Source organism: Chiloscyllium plagiosum, unplaced genomic scaffold (assembly GCF_037043375.1).
Source record: "Chiloscyllium plagiosum isolate Xiang-an unplaced genomic scaffold, Cpla_swu_hap1 HiC_scaffold_1, whole genome shotgun sequence".
Lineage (NCBI taxonomy): Eukaryota > Metazoa > Chordata > Chondrichthyes > Orectolobiformes > Hemiscylliidae > Chiloscyllium > Chiloscyllium plagiosum.
In genome coordinates this window covers 132,680,424-132,699,132 of record NW_028270139.1, presented here as the reverse complement: position 1 = coordinate 132,699,132, position 18,709 = coordinate 132,680,424, and the positions used below count along the sequence as shown (strand labels likewise).

The 18,709-nt window shown below is 42.7% G+C and overlaps 1 long non-coding RNA gene across 1 annotated transcript; it reads left to right on the top strand.

Moving 5' to 3' along the window:
• Window positions 1-937: 937 nt before the first annotated feature.
• Window positions 938-9,633, top strand: LOC148152221 (uncharacterized). Its single transcript, XR_015759437.1, has 3 exons — window positions 938-1,017; window positions 1,244-1,433; window positions 9,066-9,633. It is a non-coding gene; the product is annotated as an uncharacterized LOC148152221 (long non-coding RNA).
• The last annotated feature ends 9,076 nt before the right edge of the window (window positions 9,634-18,709 follow it).

Here is an 18,709-nt window from a genome sequence, read left to right as displayed (position 1 = left end):
GGTCTTTTCCCTGGAGTGGGGGAGTCCAAAACTAGAGGGCATAGGTTTAAGATAAGAGGGGAAAGATTTAAAAGGGATGTAAGGGGCAACTTTATCACACAGACAGTGGTACGTATATGGAATGATCTGCTAGAAGAAGTGGTGGAGGAGGCTGGTACAATTACAACATTTAAAATGCATCTGGATGGGTATATGAATCGAGAGGGTTTAGAGGGATGGGGCCAAATGCTGGCAAATAAGACTAGATTAATTTAGGATATCTGGTCAACATGGACGAGTTGGACCGAAGAGTCCGTTTCCATGCTGTACATCTCTATGACTCTGTGGCCAAACAGGTTCTTCCAACAAATACCTTGTCAGGTTGTAACAGCAGGAAAGCTTGGCTAACCATGTGATGGAAGGAATGCTGGAGCTTCTACAATCACTAGCTGCAGACTACAACGTGCATATAAAAATGCATATTGCCACAGCAACTTCAACTCCTTGACTGAGTAGTCACATACCCACTGTCTTATTGGAACCAGTACAGCTGATCAGTGCCATCTTGTGTTCATTTAAATTATAGTCAGCTGTAACAAGGATATTTTCTTTGTTTCTTCCAGTTTATTCCTTCATCTCCAGGAGCTCTGATGTCTGCTGGAATGACTCCATAGACATAGGCACACTCAATCAAAAATATTGGTTCCTTATTCCTGGTCTAAACAATTGAGTGGCAGGAGTCTGTTTGGTCGCACTGTACATTCACAGCCAGCCTGATCTTTCCTAACTTTATTTCCTGACCCAAGTGTTTCCCAGCAGGGGTCATTAACTAGTGACTTAGAATACCACATGACTTCCTCCCATTCAGTCCAGGATTTCAATGGCTATTTGTCCTTTCCCTTCTGAAGCAGTTCTTCCGGATCATGAATGATTTACTTCCCTTCTAGTTTCCTGGACTCTCAGATAGCTGATAAATCCAAAGTATGATGTACAGACACAGCCATGTCCAGGTCAGGTAGTGTTTGAAGGGTTGGCAAGGTGAGTTGTTTGGAAGTTTGTGCACTCTTTTCAATGCCTCAACTTCCAAAAGCATTCATACCTCATTAATAACTCATTGAATAGTTATCTTGGAAAATAAACTGCAATGGAGTAAATGACCAGTTGATTTATTTATGGTGGCGTTGCTCAAAAGAATAATGTTGGTTGGTATATGCAGAGAACTCATAACTATCATTAAAGTTGTACTGTTCTCAACTATTATTAGATTTACAAGTATCCATGCAACAGGGTTGAATTTTACGTTGTTCAGCCGTGGACGAGGATCTCACCTTGAAGTGGATGACTGAAAATGCACCTTCCATCAAGTTAGTGTTGCTGCCACTAACCAAGGACACATGTGAAGAGCAGTTGTCAGTGAGAGTTGGGACATCTGGGAGAAAGGCCACAAACCAGAGGTCAGCCATGGTCACTTGTTACTAATGACACCTGCAGCACAAATTATACTTTGGAAGCTCAAGATGTTTATAAAGTTAAAAATCACACAACACTAGGTTATAGTCCAACAGGTTTATTTGGAAATACTAGCTTTTGGAGCTCTGCTCCTTCATCAGGTAACTAATGGGGCAGGATCATAAGACACAGAATATACAGCAAAAGCTCTTCATGTCATGCAACTATACGATATGTTGAACGAACCTAGATTGCTGTTAAGTCTTTCATCTTTTAGAATGGGTTGCAGGTATCGATTCAATAATATGTAAATCCCAGAACCTCTTTCAAGTCACATTCCTGTGATAATTTAAGGTTGTATAAAATAAAGGTGACATCTCAGCTCAGACAATGCATTAAAGGTGTAAGGCTAGAGTCTGTCTGTATGCCAATTTTGAGTCAGACTGGTTCTGTTTCCAAAGTAGGAGTTTATAAAATGTCACATGGATTGACTGCCTGCAGATTGTGTACTTTTTGAACAAAATAGAAATGTATCTGCAAATACAAATTTTCCACCCCAGTCCAACACGGCTCCTCTACATCAAAGATATTTTCAGGAAGTTAGAAATAGAATAGAATCCCAACAGTGTGGAAACAAGCCCTTTGGCCCAACAAGTCCACACCGATCCTCTGAAGAGTAACCCACCCACATCCATTCCACTACACTTACCCGAGGCTAATGCAGCTAACCAATACATCCCTGAACACTATGGGCAATTTCGCATGGCCAATTCACCTAACCTGCACATGTTTGGATGTGGGAGGAAACCCACACAGACACAAGGACAATGTGCAAAATCCACACAGACAGTCACCCACCCAAGGCTGGAATTGAACCTGGGTCCCTGGCAGCTGTGAGGCAACAGTACTAACCACTGAGCCGCCATGCACAAGTCTTTTAAATCCTTTCAAGAATTGCTGCAGCTAGGAATATGGTTTTTCATGTAGGTGTGTGTGTTAACTTTTGTGCTGGTAGTGAACCATTTCAGACCCTTGCCAGGAGAAAAGGATGTTGGAGTCATAGAGGTCAACAACATAGAAAAATGCCCTTCAGCCCATTGAGTCTGCATCTATCAAAAACACCCACCTAACTATTCTAATCCCATTTTCCAGCCCTTGGTCTTATGTGCCAAAGCATTGTAAGTGCACATCTAAATACTTTTTCAATGTTATGAGGATTTCCACCTCTACCAACCTCCCAGGCAGTGAGTTCTAGATTCACACCACTGGATGAAAAAGAGTTTTTGTATTCCATTTAAACCTCCTGCCCCTTGCCATTAACTTCTGTCCCTAGCTACTGATCTTTCTATCAAGGAAACAAGTTCTTCACTGTCTACTTTATCAATACCCTTCAAAATGTTATACATCTCACACTTACTCCATGAGAATGTTGCTGACCCATTATAGATGGAGGAGAGAATGAAAGCACCAACTGGATTGGTCAAGACCTATGATGGCCGCATAGTTTAATGATGACACACAGCGAGTCTTCTTCCAGGTGTGATATGGAAGGAGGTCTTCATGTTGAAAGATGGCAAGAGTAAGAGAGCTGGCAGCTAGATGGAGGTCACAACAGAGGTCACCAGCTATTGCATTGTCCAGAAAACCTGACTGTAACCTGGAAAAGGCTCAATGACCTTTTCAGGTCTGCCAGCTGAAGGGTGTATAGCAGCTGAAATGTTTGATTGCCCATTGCAGTACATAATAATACGAGTTGCCATGGTGCAGACATGCCACTCTGCATGATAATGGAATTTTTCCAGGGGCATGGTGGGAGTGCTATTGTGGTACCTTAAAGCTGGCAAGGAACATTCAAAAATGTATTTCCTTAACAAAGTACATATTGGTCATTATTGCTGCTCAGCATAATCATTACAATGTCCTGCTGTATTTCCAGGAGAAGGTGCACAATGACAGTAAAGGGGCCAGGATAAGAGCTGGTCAGTCCAAGCTGGCCATTCTTGCTGCAATTAAGAAAGTGGAAACCTATTGCTGGAGCCAGTGCACTGGCAGTGGGCAATAAGATTTCAAATCCTCCTCCAAATTGAACTTCAGGTGGTGGGGGTGGGGTGCAACTGTCTTGAAGCTGGAGAAGCTATCGAAAATGTGGCATTGATGAATTTTGTCTTGAGAGGGTTGCACAATTTGAAAAGGACCATCTGTCTGCAGGTGGAATAGTTTATGGTTCAGAACTGCCTACAATCTCCCAGTTTGTATTCTGAGGAAGACAGTTTCTCTGAACTTACCTCAATTGATGGTGATGCCCCTTATTCTCCTTGTTTTTGTTTCCACAATTGGATAAAACATTGGCAGCAGCTATAGCAAGCTCTGAAGAATCCTTGCTAACCTCTGAGGAGAATGACAGGCCCCAGAGGGCAATGTGTAACATCTTTGCTCAGCACCTAGAATCAACATAGATATAAGCATTTAGGTGCTTTTAAAGGACCGTACAATGATGAGAATTCATCACAACAGAAAACCAGCTGTCAGGGACTGAAATAGCACAGGCCTCTGGCATTGAGAGAAATATTGGAAGTGGGCCAGATGCCAAGCCTCTGGTGTCATCATCAGGCGGTAGATGCTGGATGATCAGCATAAATTATGTGGAAATGTGGTAAAGGTTTCACTGTGATTATGTCTATGGAATGGACATGCAGGATTCCATGCAGTCCATTAATACTACCAAAGAATCCCTACTGTGTGAAAACAGGCCATTTGGCCCAACAAGTCTGCACTGACCCGCTGAAGACCAACCCACTCAGACCCATTCCCCTGGCTAATGCACCTATCTTACACATTCCTGAACACTATGGGCAATTTAGCATGGCCAATACACCTAACCCGTACTGTGAGAGGAAACCAGAGCACTCCGAGGAATTCAGGGCAGACATGGGGAGAATGTGTAAACTCCATACAGACAGTCGCCCATGTCTGGCATTGAACTCAGGTCCCTGGCACTGTGAGGCTGTAGTGCTAACCACTGAGTCACCATGCCACCCATCATACACTCTACAGAAAGTATGATACCCTCCATTAAGAGACTAGTAACTCTCATTTCTATGACTCTTAATGGACAAACCTTGACCAAATGGTTAAAATTTTCTTCAGGATCTGGGCTAGCAAGCCATTGAATTTGCTGCTGGTATGTGGACTTGAGACAGCAAAGGAGTCATAGTATCATAGAGATGTACAGCATGGAAACAGACCATTCGGTTCAACTCGTCCATGCCAACCAGATATCCCAACCCAATCTAGTCCCACCTGTTAGCACCTGGCCTATATCCCTCCAAACCCTTCTTATTCATATACCTATCCAGATGCCTTTTAAATGTTGCAATTGTACCAGCCTCCACCACTTCCTCTGACTGCTCATTCCATACACGCACCACCCTCTGCGTGAAAACATTGCCCCTTAGGTCTCTTTTATATCTTTCCCCTCTCACCCTAAACCTATGCCCTCTAGTTCTGGACTCCCCGACCCCAGGGAAAAGACTTTGCCTATTTATCCTATCCAGGCCCCTCATAATTTTGTAAACCTCTATAAGGTCACCCCTCAGCCTCCGGCGGTCTAGGGAAAACAGCCCCAGCCTGTTCAGCCTCTCCCTATAGCTCAAATCCTCCAATCCTGGCAACATCCTTGTAAATCTTTTCTGAACCCTTTCAAGTTTCACAACATCTTTCCGATAGGAAGGAGACCAGAATTGCACGCAATATTCCAACAGTGGCTTAACCAATGTCCTGTACAGCAACAATGTGAGCTACCAACTCCTGTACTCAATACTCTGACCAATAAAGGAAAGCATACCAAACGCCTTCTTCACTATCCTATCTACCTGCGATTCCACTTTCAAGGAACTATGAACCTGCACTCCAAGGTCTCTTTGTTCACCAACACTCCCCAGGACTTTACCATTAAGTGTATAAGTCCTGCTAAGATTTGCTTTCCCAAAATGCAGCAGCTCATATTTATCTGAATTAAACTCCATCTGCCACTTCTCAGCCCATTGGCCCATCTGATCAAGATCCTGTTGTAATCTGAGGTAACCTTTTTCGCTGTCCACCACACCACCTACTAGACCTAACCAGAGTAAGAGAACTGATAGGCTGATACCCTTGAAAAGTCCACCTACATTTGGTTTGAAACAGTTAAATTGGTTCTGATTTGGATGTTGCTAAGCAATCAAAATAAATGTCTGGTTAAATGGTCCTGTGGTTCTAATGGAGGTCGATACTGGTGCAGCCATTTCAGTGATCACAGAACCAGTCTTTACCAAAATTCGCTCTTGTCTCCAACCCTTAAGTTTGCACAAGATCTTGGTTCGACTAGAACCCATACTGAGGAACATTTACAAGTTAAGGACACAACTTCGGTTCTGGTCTCTTATGAGAAACAGCTGATTCAATTTCAGTTGATTGTTGTAGAAGGCTCAAGATTGATGGGGCAAAATTGGTTGAGAAAGATTCACCTAGATTGGCTCAAAAGCTTTTGATTATAAAATGGCTGCATGTGTGAAGTCCTAATTAAATACCTGGATGTTTTTCTGGAAGATAGAGGGAGTATCAAAGGAGCCAAGGCATGTTGACCAGGCAACAAATCCACAATTCTACAAGGCCTGCCCAGTGAGATTTGCCTTATGAGCAAAAGTAGAGGCAATTCAGAAGGCTGGAAAGGGAAGAATCATCAAACCAGTCCTTTTTTCAGAATGGGCAGCATCAGTCATTCCAATTGTGAAACCTGACGGGTAGGTTCACCGTTATGAGGATTTTAAACAAATGGTAAACCACATTTCACAGCTGGATATACCCTATCCCTCACATAGAGGAATTATACACATAGGTGGCAGAGGGTGCTGTACTTCACAAAACTAGACATGAGCAGTGTGTACTTGCAATTGTGGTTCAGTGAGGATTCACAAAGGTTTGCTATAATTAATATCCATAAGGGTTTGTACTAATGTTCAAGATTGCTATTTGGGGTATCGTCAGCCTATACAATTTTTCAGTCAATGATGGAGAACATTTTACAAGGTCTTCCCAGGACGCCATTTATTTGGATAACATGCTAATAACATGGAAGACCACTAAGGAGCACTTAGACAACATGGACATAGTCTTTAGACATTTCTCCCAGATGGGCGAATGCTCAGAAGGGAAGAATGTGTTTTCCAAGAGACCTACTTGGGCTATAGAGTCAACAAGACCAGATTACAAATGTTGGAAGACAAAGTGAGGATGATCAAAGGTGCCATAGCTCCCACGTCTGTACTGGGGCCGAGGTCTTTCCTTGGGCTGGTGAACTATTACGGAAAGTTCATACATAACCTAGTGTCCTTCCTGGCACCTTTGCATCAGCTCTTTAAAAAGGGTGAACCTTGGAAATGGTCACATAGCCATGCCATAGCTTTCAGGGAAGCAAAGAAACAGCTATCATCCTCTAAAGTGTTGGCACACTGTGAACCTGAACGAGAAGCATTGGGATAGAATTGAGTCATATGTTGCCCAAGAGGGAGAATGCCTAATATCATATTCATTCAGGACTTTGCCCAGACAGAGAAGGAAGGCTTTGTAGTCATATTTGGAGTCAGGATGTTCCACAATAACTTTACAGATGTAAATTTGTAATAATAATGGACCCGAAATCCCTGCTAGATCTACTTAAAGAGCACAAGGCAGTGCCGCTCATAGCTTCAGGCAGAATTCAGTGGTGAGTTCTAATACTAAATGTGTATAGTTACAAGGTGGAACACTGTCTGGGAGGCCAAGTACCAAATAAAGATGCATCACTGGTGGTACTGCCACTGGAAGAGTCCATAACGGTTTTACATTTTCTGGACACACTTCCAGTCACAGCTGACAAGACTTGAGTTTGAACGCAGAAAGATTCAATCCTGGCAAAACTGAAACAGATGGTGGTGATGGCAAAACCAAAGGGCTGTCACAACCAGAACTGAAACCTTTTTGGACCCAGAAAGATCAGATCACAATATTAATATGGGGAGCAAGAATGATTGTCCTAAACAAAGGTCGTTGCCAGATATTGGCTGAACCCCTCCAAGGTCATCCAGGGATTTCCAAAATGAAGATGTTGGCAAGAAGTTTTGTCTGGTGGCCAGGAATGGATACTGATATAGCTGTGTTGGTGGGCAAAATGCCAACAACGGCAAGAATCACTGCCTGCAACTCCCCCACATTCGTGGCAATGACCAGGTAAACCTTGGACATGGTTACACGTCAACTATGCAGGTCCTTTCATGGCCTCAAAGTTATAAGTCATTGTGGATGCTCACTCAAAATGGGTGGACCTGCATAGAGTTCATTTCTCAAACACGGGGATGATGATAGAAAAACTGGGTACAACTTTTGCAATACAGACTCTCTAAAGTGTTGGTTACAGATATTGGGCTATCATTTACCAGCAGGGAACCTGAGTATTTCCTGAAGACAAAATGGTACTCTGCCATATAAGGACAGCTCCAACCATTCATCATCCAATGGTCTGGCAGAAAGAGCAGTCCAACATTTGAAGGCAAGTTTAAAGAAACAACCTACAGCTTCACTAGATACCAAACTGTCCCATTTCCTATTTGATTATAGGATCACCCCTCATGCAATTACAAGGATAGGTCCACCAGAGTTGCCAATGGGGAATACGCACCAGGTTAAATCTGATCTTTCTGGACCTAGGGGGCGAGGGTGAAACAGCTTCAGGAACACCAATCCAGGATACAAAACTCCACTAAGCAAGAGTGACAGTTAACTTTAGGGGATGAAGTGGTGTAGGAACCACGGGAATTGCCATGCATGGGTAAGACACATGGTCGATATGAGGTCAGGTCTCGTTCTGTATAAAGTTCGGGTAGGTGCAAAAGTCCTGAACAAGCACATGAGTCATACGAAAGTTGCAAACTCGCAAACGTTACAGGAGCTAAAGTGCTACAGAAAGTGTATGACATGCTTGCATTTATTGGTAAGGGAACTAGGTACAAGAGTCACGATATCATGTTGCAGCTTATAAGACTTTGGCTAGGCCCCATTTAGGGAATTACCTTCAATTGTGGTTGCCACATTACAGGAAGGATGTGAAGGCTTTGGAGAGTGTGGAGAAGAGGCTTACCAGGATGCTGCCTGGATTAGAGGGTATGAGTATAAGAAGAGGCTAGAAAAACACATTGTTTTCTCTAGAGCAGCGAACACTGAGGGGAGACTTGTCTACAAAATTATGAAATATATAGTTAGGATTGATAGTCAAAACCTTTTTCCCAAAATTGAAATGTTTAATACTAGGCAGCATACATTTAAGGTGAGAGGGGGAAAGTGTAGGAGTGTGGAATGTGCTGTCAGGGGTGATGATGGAGGCAGATACAATAGGGTATTTAAGGGACTTTTAGATAAGCACATGAATATAGAAGAAATGGTGGCATATGGACCAAGAGCAGGCAGAAGGGATATTAACTTAGCTTCATGTTCGCTACAACATTGTAGGCCAAAGTGCTTGTCCTTGTGCTATACTATTCTATGTTCTAAAATGTACCCGGCTCCCCAAAAACCTTTCTAACTGCTCTCAAATTCTTGGTTTCTCTCTCTGTCAAATGCTGAAGCTAACCTTGGAATCCGAGATGGACACTGCAGTTATCACCACCTCGACATCTTTGCTACCTGAATAAGAGAATGAATTTTTTCCAAGATGATCAAAGCACAAGAGGTGAACTATTTGCATGACATGCCACCCATATCTGAGACAGAGTTGGAGCAACCTGACCTGATGCTAAAACTCCCCCAGCAGGAGCTACAAAAAAAGAAGTGGCCTGTGCCCTCGGACTCAGAGGCGAAGGGATGTGGTGATTGTAATGAGGTCAGCCATGTAGATCTCATAAAATATGAGTGCCCTGATTGGGGCTGTTAATTTGGTCCAAGCAGGGATCCCTGGCTGACAGATATAAACGAGAGTGTTAGAGGTTCTGTTCATTCTGAGAGCTGGCTCTGAGGGAGCTGGATCAGTGTCAAAGATTCTCCACATATAAATAAAGGATAACCTGGTGATGGGAAACCAGCCTCTGTGGAATTATTTCATCCCTATCTCAAGGTAGCAATTCCAGAACCCTTCCTGATGTTTTGTGCCAACTCTCCAAATATACACCACTTTTTCTCAAACCCAGTGAGTCAGAAGCATTTGCTCAGCAGGATGGATCCTTGTGGTAGTGCTACTGAATTCTGTACCTGAGTACCTGGAAGTTATCAGCACAGGCATTATTTAAACATGCATAGATGAATGTCTTGACTGCTTCCAGTGCCCACACAGCATGCCTGTGCTCATCCACAAAGAGAAGGTGGTGACTTAGTGGTATTATTGCTCAACTATTAATCCAGAAACTCTAGTAATGTTCTGGGTACCCAGATTCGAATCTTGCCATGGGAGATGGTGAAATTTGAATTAAATAAATATCTGGAATTAGAAGTCTACTAATGACTATGAAGCCGTTGTTGATTGTTTTAGAAAAAAAAATCTTGTTCACTAATGCCCTTGAGGGAAGGAAACTGTCATCCTTACCTGGTATGGACTACATGTGACTCCTGAACAACAGCAATATGGTTAACACTTAACACCTCTCTGGGCAATTAGGAATGGGTTATAAGTGTTGGCCTGGCTGGTGATGTCCATATCCTGTGAAAGAATTTTTAAAAATCCTTGCCCCAGCTTGGGGCAGTGCTGAAGACCATACTTGTTACCATTGACAAGACAATTACTTGGATCAACCGCATGAACGCTGAGGTTACAAGATCAGGACACAGCCTGAGTATTCTGCAGTGAGTAAATCACCTTATGACTCTGTAAAGCCTGTCCACCAAGGCACAAGTCAATGGATACACTTCACTTGCCTCAATGAATGAAGGTCCAACAATATTCAAGAAGATCAGCATCATCCAAGACAAAGCAGCCCACTTCGTTGACACCGCATCCCACCATCTTCAATGTACATTGCCTTCATCATGGACATACCATGTCTGCATCCTGGAACATCCTTCTAATAACAGTACAATTGAAGCAAAAGTTACTGTGTAAATGACCATACTAAGATATGAAAGAATCCTCAAATTTTGTTTATCTCATTGCCTCTGATAGAGTTCTGGCCTCTGACTAAATGGTGGGGATTATGAATTTACACTGATACCCAGTACTACTTCCAAATAATTCCTCAGGGACAAGGACTAACAAGAACAGAAAAATATAAATTATAAACAATCGACATAGGTAGCTGAATAGAAAAATACAAATACAGGAATAGGAGTTCAAAAACGTCAGAGAACGAGAATAGGAATAAAATACAACTGGACTGACACCGAGAACAAGATTCAAAATGAACAGCTGTTCATTAACAAAAAAAATCAGAAGCAGAAATTAAAAGGAACCAATACTTCAAATTAAGTACACTGAGCACAGCAGTGCTCAAATGCTCCAACAAATGGGGCCCAAACTAGTGAAAACACAAATATCAGGAGTAAAGCTAAGAAAATGTTTATGTGCCTTGGGGTAGTCAATATAGAGAGAATAGGAGGCTACAAGGAAGGAAAACAAAATGAACCACATCTACCATAACCTGGGAGAGGAAGTGTAATAAATCACTAAAGTAGAAACAGAACAATAATGACAGGATGAGACCTGCAGGTTGGCCAAAAAGGAAACTGCTGCTGAGAGTAAAAATCTAATAGTATAATAATCTGAGACATGCAAAACAGGAAAATTATTCCCTGCAAGGGGAGAAGGAAGAGAAGTGGTTGGATGAGAAAATGCCATCTGGTGGTCACTATATCACAATAACTGACATTGAAAATTGAAGATTTTCTCCAGCAATTACAAATAGAAAATGTGCTTTCGTGCAAGACATAACATTGTGACAGCAAAAATTAAGGTTGTGAACAATAATTCAATGCCCTATCTAAGACCTTTGTTGTATATAGCTGTTAGTAAATTAGGAAATTGTTCTGGACAGCTTCCTCAAAATATATTAAGAAGATAGCGTAGACCCTAACGTTTTCTTATTTTAAAGGTAAGAGTAAGATATTGCATTCCAGATGCAATTCAATTAGGCAAACTATTCGACATTAAGCAAAACACACTTTATTCATACACTATAGATAAAATACAACAAAATAACAAATAAATAAAATAAAAAATTGGCTTAGCTGTAATTCTATTGAAATGCTTAAAAAAATGGATACAGTAACTATTACTAATTAACTATTCCCATATAGTAACATCCCATAAACACACTCTTGTCCAAGGTGAATTCAGAAAAATTAGGTTGTCTCACATGCAACTCCAGCAGCAGGAGAACATCAAGAGAAAACTCTGAGAGAGTGTAGCAGGGAGAGATGAACTACAGCATCCAAACCCTGTTAAGAACCCGACAACAATTGCTGAAAGTGAAACTAAAAATCCTGGTTCTTCAGAAGCTTGACCACACCCATTCAGGCTGTTTCTATTGTTCCAACTTTTAAACAGCTGTTAATCTGGTCCAATCAGGGATCCCTAGCTGACCATTATAAACATGAGTGCCTGCACACACACAACATGGGTGCTGGGGGAAAAATATAAGCACTACCGCGGTTAGGTGGTAGTGTGGGGGTTAAAAGAAAAAAATAAAGAGAAGTGTCAGGGGATTCTGTTCGCTCTGAGAGCTGGTTCTGAGGGAGCTGGACCAGTGTGTGTGGAAAAAAATATATAAACATGAGTGAGGGAGAGGTGGGCGCGCAGGGAGTGGAGTGCATTATTTCTCCCTCCAATTCTATTTTGATTTAGTCCCTCCCCTCCCCTTCACTGTTTTGATCACACAGCACTGCCCTTTGATGCGAAGGGCAGTGCTTGTCACTGGCCACCCGGGTGTTTTCCTATCTTCCTGGTGGTGGAAATTGAATAAAGATTGGTGCACTTTGTGTCTTTCACTGTGTCTCACACCTGCACACACACACCATGGGTGCTGGGGATAAAATAAGCACTACCGCACTTAGGTGGTAGTGTGGGGGTTAAATTTAAAAAAAAAAAAAGAAGAAATAAACAGGGGATTGCCTGCCCCTCTTCCGCGGTTAAGTAAAAAAGAAGACAGAAAAAAAAGATAAATAGGGGTTCACACAGCATTAAAAAAAAGAAAAATAAAAAAAAAAAATAAACATGAGTGCCTGCACACACACATGGGTGCTGGGGGAAAAATACAAGCACTACCGTGGCTAAGCGGTAGTGTGAGGGTTAAAAGAAAAAAATAAAGAGAAGTGTCAGGGGATTCTGTTCGCTCTGAGAGCTGGCTCTGAGGGAGCTGGACCAGTGTGTGTGGAAAAAAATATATAAACATGAGTGAGGGAGAGATGGGCACTGCAGGGAGTGGAGTGTGTTATTTCCCCCTCCAATTCTATTTTGATTTAATCCCCGTCCTCCCCTTCACTGTTTGATCACACAACATTTCCCTTTGATGTGAAGGGCAGTGTTTGTCACTGGCCACTCGGGTGTTTCCTTTCTTCCTGGTGGTGGAAATTTGAATAAAGATTCATGCACCTTGTGTCTTTCACTGTGTCTCACACCTGCACACACACACCATGGGTGCTGGGGAAAAATAGAAAAAAAGAAAAAAAAGCAGGAGGTGTCCAAGGTTCTGTTCATTCTGACAGCTGGCTCTGAGGGAGCGAGACCAGTGTCAAGGACTCTCCACATGTAAATAAAGGTGATGGGGTAATGGCCTCTGGAGTTCTTTCAAGTTTCAATAAGGGGTTCTCTCTGAGGCAAATGAGTTTTCTCAGGTAATCATCCCAAACACAGCTCATTAGTCTCATATCACATTGCTATGGCGCTTTAAAAAAAGAAATAAACATGAGTGAGGGAGAGGTGGGCACCGCAGGGAGTGGAGTGTATTATTTCCCCCTCCAACTCTATTTTGATTTAATCCCCGCCCTCCCCTTCACTGTTTGATCACATAACATTGCCCTTTGATGTGAAGGGCACTGCTTGTCACTGGCCACTCGGTTGTTTGCTTTCTTCCTGGTGTTGGAAATTTGAATAAAGAGTCGTGCACCTTGTGTCTTTCACTGTGTCTCACAGCTGCACACACTCAACATGGGTGCTGGGGGAACAAAATAAGCATTACCGCAGTTAGGCGGTAGTTGTGGGGGTTAAAAAAAAAAGAAAATAAAAGAGATGAAAATAAATAAATAAACATGAGTGAGTTCTCTGGTCATATGGGTGTTTTTCCATGTGGTGGAAATATTGAATAAATGATCTTGCACATTGTGTTTTGCTGTCTCCTGCATTCACACACACACAACACTGGTGCTGTAAAAATAAAATATAAACAGGACTGGTCAGAAGTTCTGTTCACTCTGAGACCTGGCTCTGAGGAGGCTGGAACAGTGTCAAGGACTTTACATGTGTAAATAACGGGTGACTTGGTGATGGAATACCAGCCTCTGTGGAATTATTTCAGTGGTGACAAGAGAAGAGCATGCTCCTGAGGAAATTCTCATCCAACAGTCGTGTTTGAGTTGGGGTAAGCATTTTTGGCATCTTACTGTTATTCGGGAAGCTTGAATTGTTTGATTATGCCTTCAAAGACTGGCTTCAACTCGGCACTGCCCTCTTGACCTGACATACCTCTCCATCGTCCTCCACACTGACCTATCACAATCACCTCCTACCTATATCCACCTGTTGCCATCCCACCTACTTTCCCCCCCAGTCCCACCCATACCCCCCTATTTATCTCTCAGCCCTCTTCCTCCTCCACATTTCTGATGAAGGGCTTATGCCCGAATCATTAACTCTCCTACTTCTCGGATACTGCCTGACCTGCTGTGCCTTTTCCAGTACCATACCTTTTGACCCTTGGTCCAGTATGTGGAAAGAATGTGTTATTTATTCAGGACAGTAGACATTGGGGTGAATGTAAAGAAACAAGTAATACTATTGATAGCTTGTGGATCCACGGCTTTTTCAGTTATTAGGAACCTAACTTTTCTGAGGCACCAGATACTAAAACGTTTCAAGAGTTGATGGATTTAGTTAAGGAATATTATGACACAAGCCTCCTCTAATTCTGAGATGCTATCAGTTTTTCTCAGCAATTCAAGAACCAGGAGAATCCGTATCAAGATTTTTGACAAGTTTAAGATGACTGGCAGAGGCACATGACCTTTAATGAGATGCTGAGAGACCATTGGGATTAATGATGTAAAAATGCAAAAGTACCTATTAGCTGAAGCCCAACTGGACTTCAAAGAGGCACCACAACTGGCTTTATCATTGGAAAATACGGCAAGTGGAGCTTATGAGTAGCAGCGTATTCCAGTGGAAGCAGACACCTCTACTAGTATTCCTGATGAAGGGCTTTTGCCCAAAACGTCGATTTTACTGCTCCTCGGATGCTGCTTGAACTGCTGTGCTTTTCCAGCACCACTAATCCAGCACCTCTACAAGTCTGACTGCTGGGGAACACCCGTTGAGTGAAGGCAATTGTATAGCCTCAGTCAAGATATATCCTGAATAGAGGGATTCTATGTCAGCCCACAGCAAAACCCCAAAAAAATGCCAAGCCTCGGCCAAACAGTTAAAACTTTCTTCAGGACCTGGGCCAGCAAACAATTGTAGTTGCTGCTGGTATGTGGACTCAAGACAGCAAAGGAGTCCTACTAGACCTAAACTGAGTTAGAGAACTCAAAGGCCGATATCCAGAAGAGTGCACATCCTGGAACATCCACCTGTTTAGAACAGTTAAATTGCTTAGTAACATTCAATTAGAATCAATCAAAATAAACATCTGGTTAAATGGTCAGTCCATTCCAATGGAGATTGATACGAGTGCAGCCATTTCAGTGATTGCAGAACCAGTCTTTACGAAAATTTGCTCTGAACTCCAACCCTTAAGTCTGTACAAGACCTTGGCCAGGCTGAGAACCTATACGGGTGATCCTCTCCACATTGAGTGTACAACTTCAATTCCGCTCTCTAATGAGAAGTAGTTGTTTAATGTACCACTGATTGTAGTAAAAGGCCTGGTGGAGTGAAATTAGTTGAGAAAGATTCACCTAGATTGGCACAACATTTTCAATTAGAAAATAGCTGCCTGAGTGAAGTCCAAATTAAATACCCAGAATCTTTTCAGGAAGGTTTAAGGACCATGAAAGGAGCCAAGGTCAACTTATATATTGACCAAGAAGTAATTCCATGATTCTGCAAGGCTTGCCCACTGTAATTTGCCTTGCGAGTAAAATCAGAGGTAGAAATCAGAAAGGTGGAAAGCGAAGGAATCATCAAACTAATCCAGATTGTGGAATGGGGAAGCACCAGTCATAGCAATTGTGAAGCCCAACAGGTTGGTTCGCCTTTGTGGGGATTCAAATGAAGAGTAAACCACTTTGCACAGCTCGATAAATACCCTATCTCTCACACAGAGGATTTCTACTCAAACCTGGCAGAGGGGGCCATTCTCCATGGAGCTGGACATAAGCCATGCGTACTTGTAATTGCATTTGGATGAGGATTCTCAGAAGTATGCTACAATTAATACCCATAAGGGTTTGAACCAACATATGAGACTGCTATCTGGGGTACCATCAGACCTGTGTAAGTTTTCAGCAGATGGTGAAAAATATTTTACAAGATCTACCCAGGTTGCTATTTAGATGATGTGCTAATAACAGGGAAGACTAAGAAGGAGCACTTAGAGACCTAGGACATAGCCCTTAGACATTTTTCTGAGGTAGGAGTATGACTTAGAAGGGAAAAATGTGTGTTTCAGCTACCCCAAGTGACCTACTTAGGCTAGAGAGTTGACAGGACAGGGTTACACTCATTGAAAGACAAAATGAGGATGATCAAAGGTGCCCTGACTCCTATGTCTGTACTGGAGCTTAGTTCTTTGCTAGTACTTTGCATCAACTCATAAAAAAAGGGTCAGAGTTGGAAATGATCCTGTAACCAAGCCATAGCTTTCAGGGAAGTGAAGAAACTGCTATCATCCTCTAAGGTGTTGGCACACTATGATCCCAAACAACTCTAGTATTGACATGGGATGCCTCCCTACACATGGCAATGAGATAGTATGATCTTAGAGGTGGTCCATGGAGAAGAGTCGAGAGTGTGGTGCTGGAAAAGCACAGCAGGTCAGGCAGCATCCAAGGAACAGTTGAATCATAAGCCCTTCATCAGGAATTATGCCCAAAATGGCGACTCTCCTGCTTCTCGGATGCTGCCTGACCTGCTGTGCTTTTCCAGCACCACATTCTTGACTCTGATCTCCAGCATCTACAGTCCTCACTTTCTCCCAATGGAGAAGAATGTCCAATATCGTTTGCATCCAACACTTTGACAAATGCAGAGTGTAAATATGCCCAGATAGAGAAGGAAGGTTTTGCTGTCATATTTGGAGTGAGCAAGTTCCACCTTTATGGATGAGAGCTGAAAATGTGTTGCTGGAAAAGCGCAGCAGGTCAGGCAGCATCCAAGGAGCAGGAGAATTGACGTTTCGGGCATGAGCCCTTCTTCAAGAATGAGGAAAGTGTATCCAGCAGGCTAAGATAAAAGGTAGGGAGGAAGGACTTGGGGGAGGGGCGTTAGAAATGTGATAGGTGGAAGGAGGTCAAGGTGAGGGTGATAGGCTGGAGTGGGGGTGGGGGCGGAGAGGTCATGAAGAAGATTGCAGGTTAGGAAGGTGGTGCTGAGTTCGACGGTTGGGACCGAGACAAGGTGAGACATCCACATTTATGGATGTAAATTTGTAATAATAATGGACCAAATATCACGCTAAGTCTTAAAGAGGACAAGACAGTGCTGCCCATAGCTTCAGACTGAATTCAATGTAGGTTCTAATATTAAGTGCATATAATTATAGGTTGGGATACCATTCGGGAGGCCAGTAGCAAATACAGATGCATTGAGCTGCTTCTCGCTGGCAGGTATACCACCAGTCGTACCACCACTGAGTCATAGTGGTTGTAAAGTTTCTGGTCACACTTCCATATCAGAATTTGGATGCAGAAAGATCTGGTCCTGCCAAAACTGAAAAAGCTGGTCATGATTAGGGAAACCAAGGGCCGTCACAACCAGAATTGAAATCTTTTTGGACTCGGAGAGGCCAGATCACAGTAGAGGATGGCATATTATTTTGGGAAGCAAGCTTAATTGCCCCAAGCTGAACTCAACCAGGGTTATCCAGGGGTTTCCAAAATGAAGATGTTAGCAAGACGTTATGTCTGGTGGCCAGGATTGGATGAAACATAACTGCATTGGTGGGGCAGTGCCCAGAGTGCCAACTAGGATAAAAATTACTGCCTGTTCTCCCAGGCATTCATGGCACTGGCCAGGTAAACCTTAGATTCGGTTAGATGTTGGCTATGTTGGTCTTTCCATGATCTCAATGTTCTTAGTCTTTGTGGATACCCAGTCAAAGTAGCTGGACATGCATAGAGTTCATTTGTCAAACATGGGGATGACAATAGAAAAACTGTGCACATCTTTTGCAATACGGGTACTCTCGGAAGTGTTCATCACAAATAATGAGCCATGGTTTACCAGCAGGGAACTTGAGTATTTCCTAAAGTCGAATGGTACTCTGCATATAAGGACAGCTCCATCCCATCCATCATCTAATGATCTGGCAGAAAAAGCAATCCAAACTTTAAATGCAGAAAAACACTTAAAGAAACAATGTACAGCTTCACTCGATGCATGACTGTCTCAGTTCCTATTTGATTATAGGACCACCCCTCATACAACTACAAGGATAGTTCAAGCAGAATTGCTATGGGGAGAAGACTCTACACCAATTAAATCTTATTTTGCTGCAATGGGAAGAGGAATGAAACTGATTAGGAATGCCAAAGCTGGACACAAGACACCTCTAAGCAATAGAGACAATTTACTTCAAGGAATGAAGATGGGTATGGGAACCAGGGGAATGGCTCTGCATGGAAACAAGGCATGGCCAACATGAAGTCAGTTCCAATGATGTATAAAGTTCAGAGAGGTGTGACAGTCCTCAACATATGGACCATGTGAAAGCTACAAACTTGCAAATGGTACGGGAGCTAAATGTGCCTGGCTTCTTGACTACATTTCTGACTGTTCCAGAACCCATGGGTTGTCCCTCTCTGTCAAGCATTGAAGATACCTCAGAACCTGAAATAAACATAGAGAATGTTGCTGTATCAATGCCTTTGCCGCCTGAAGAGGAGAATGAATTTCGACTGATATGCTCTAGGTGCA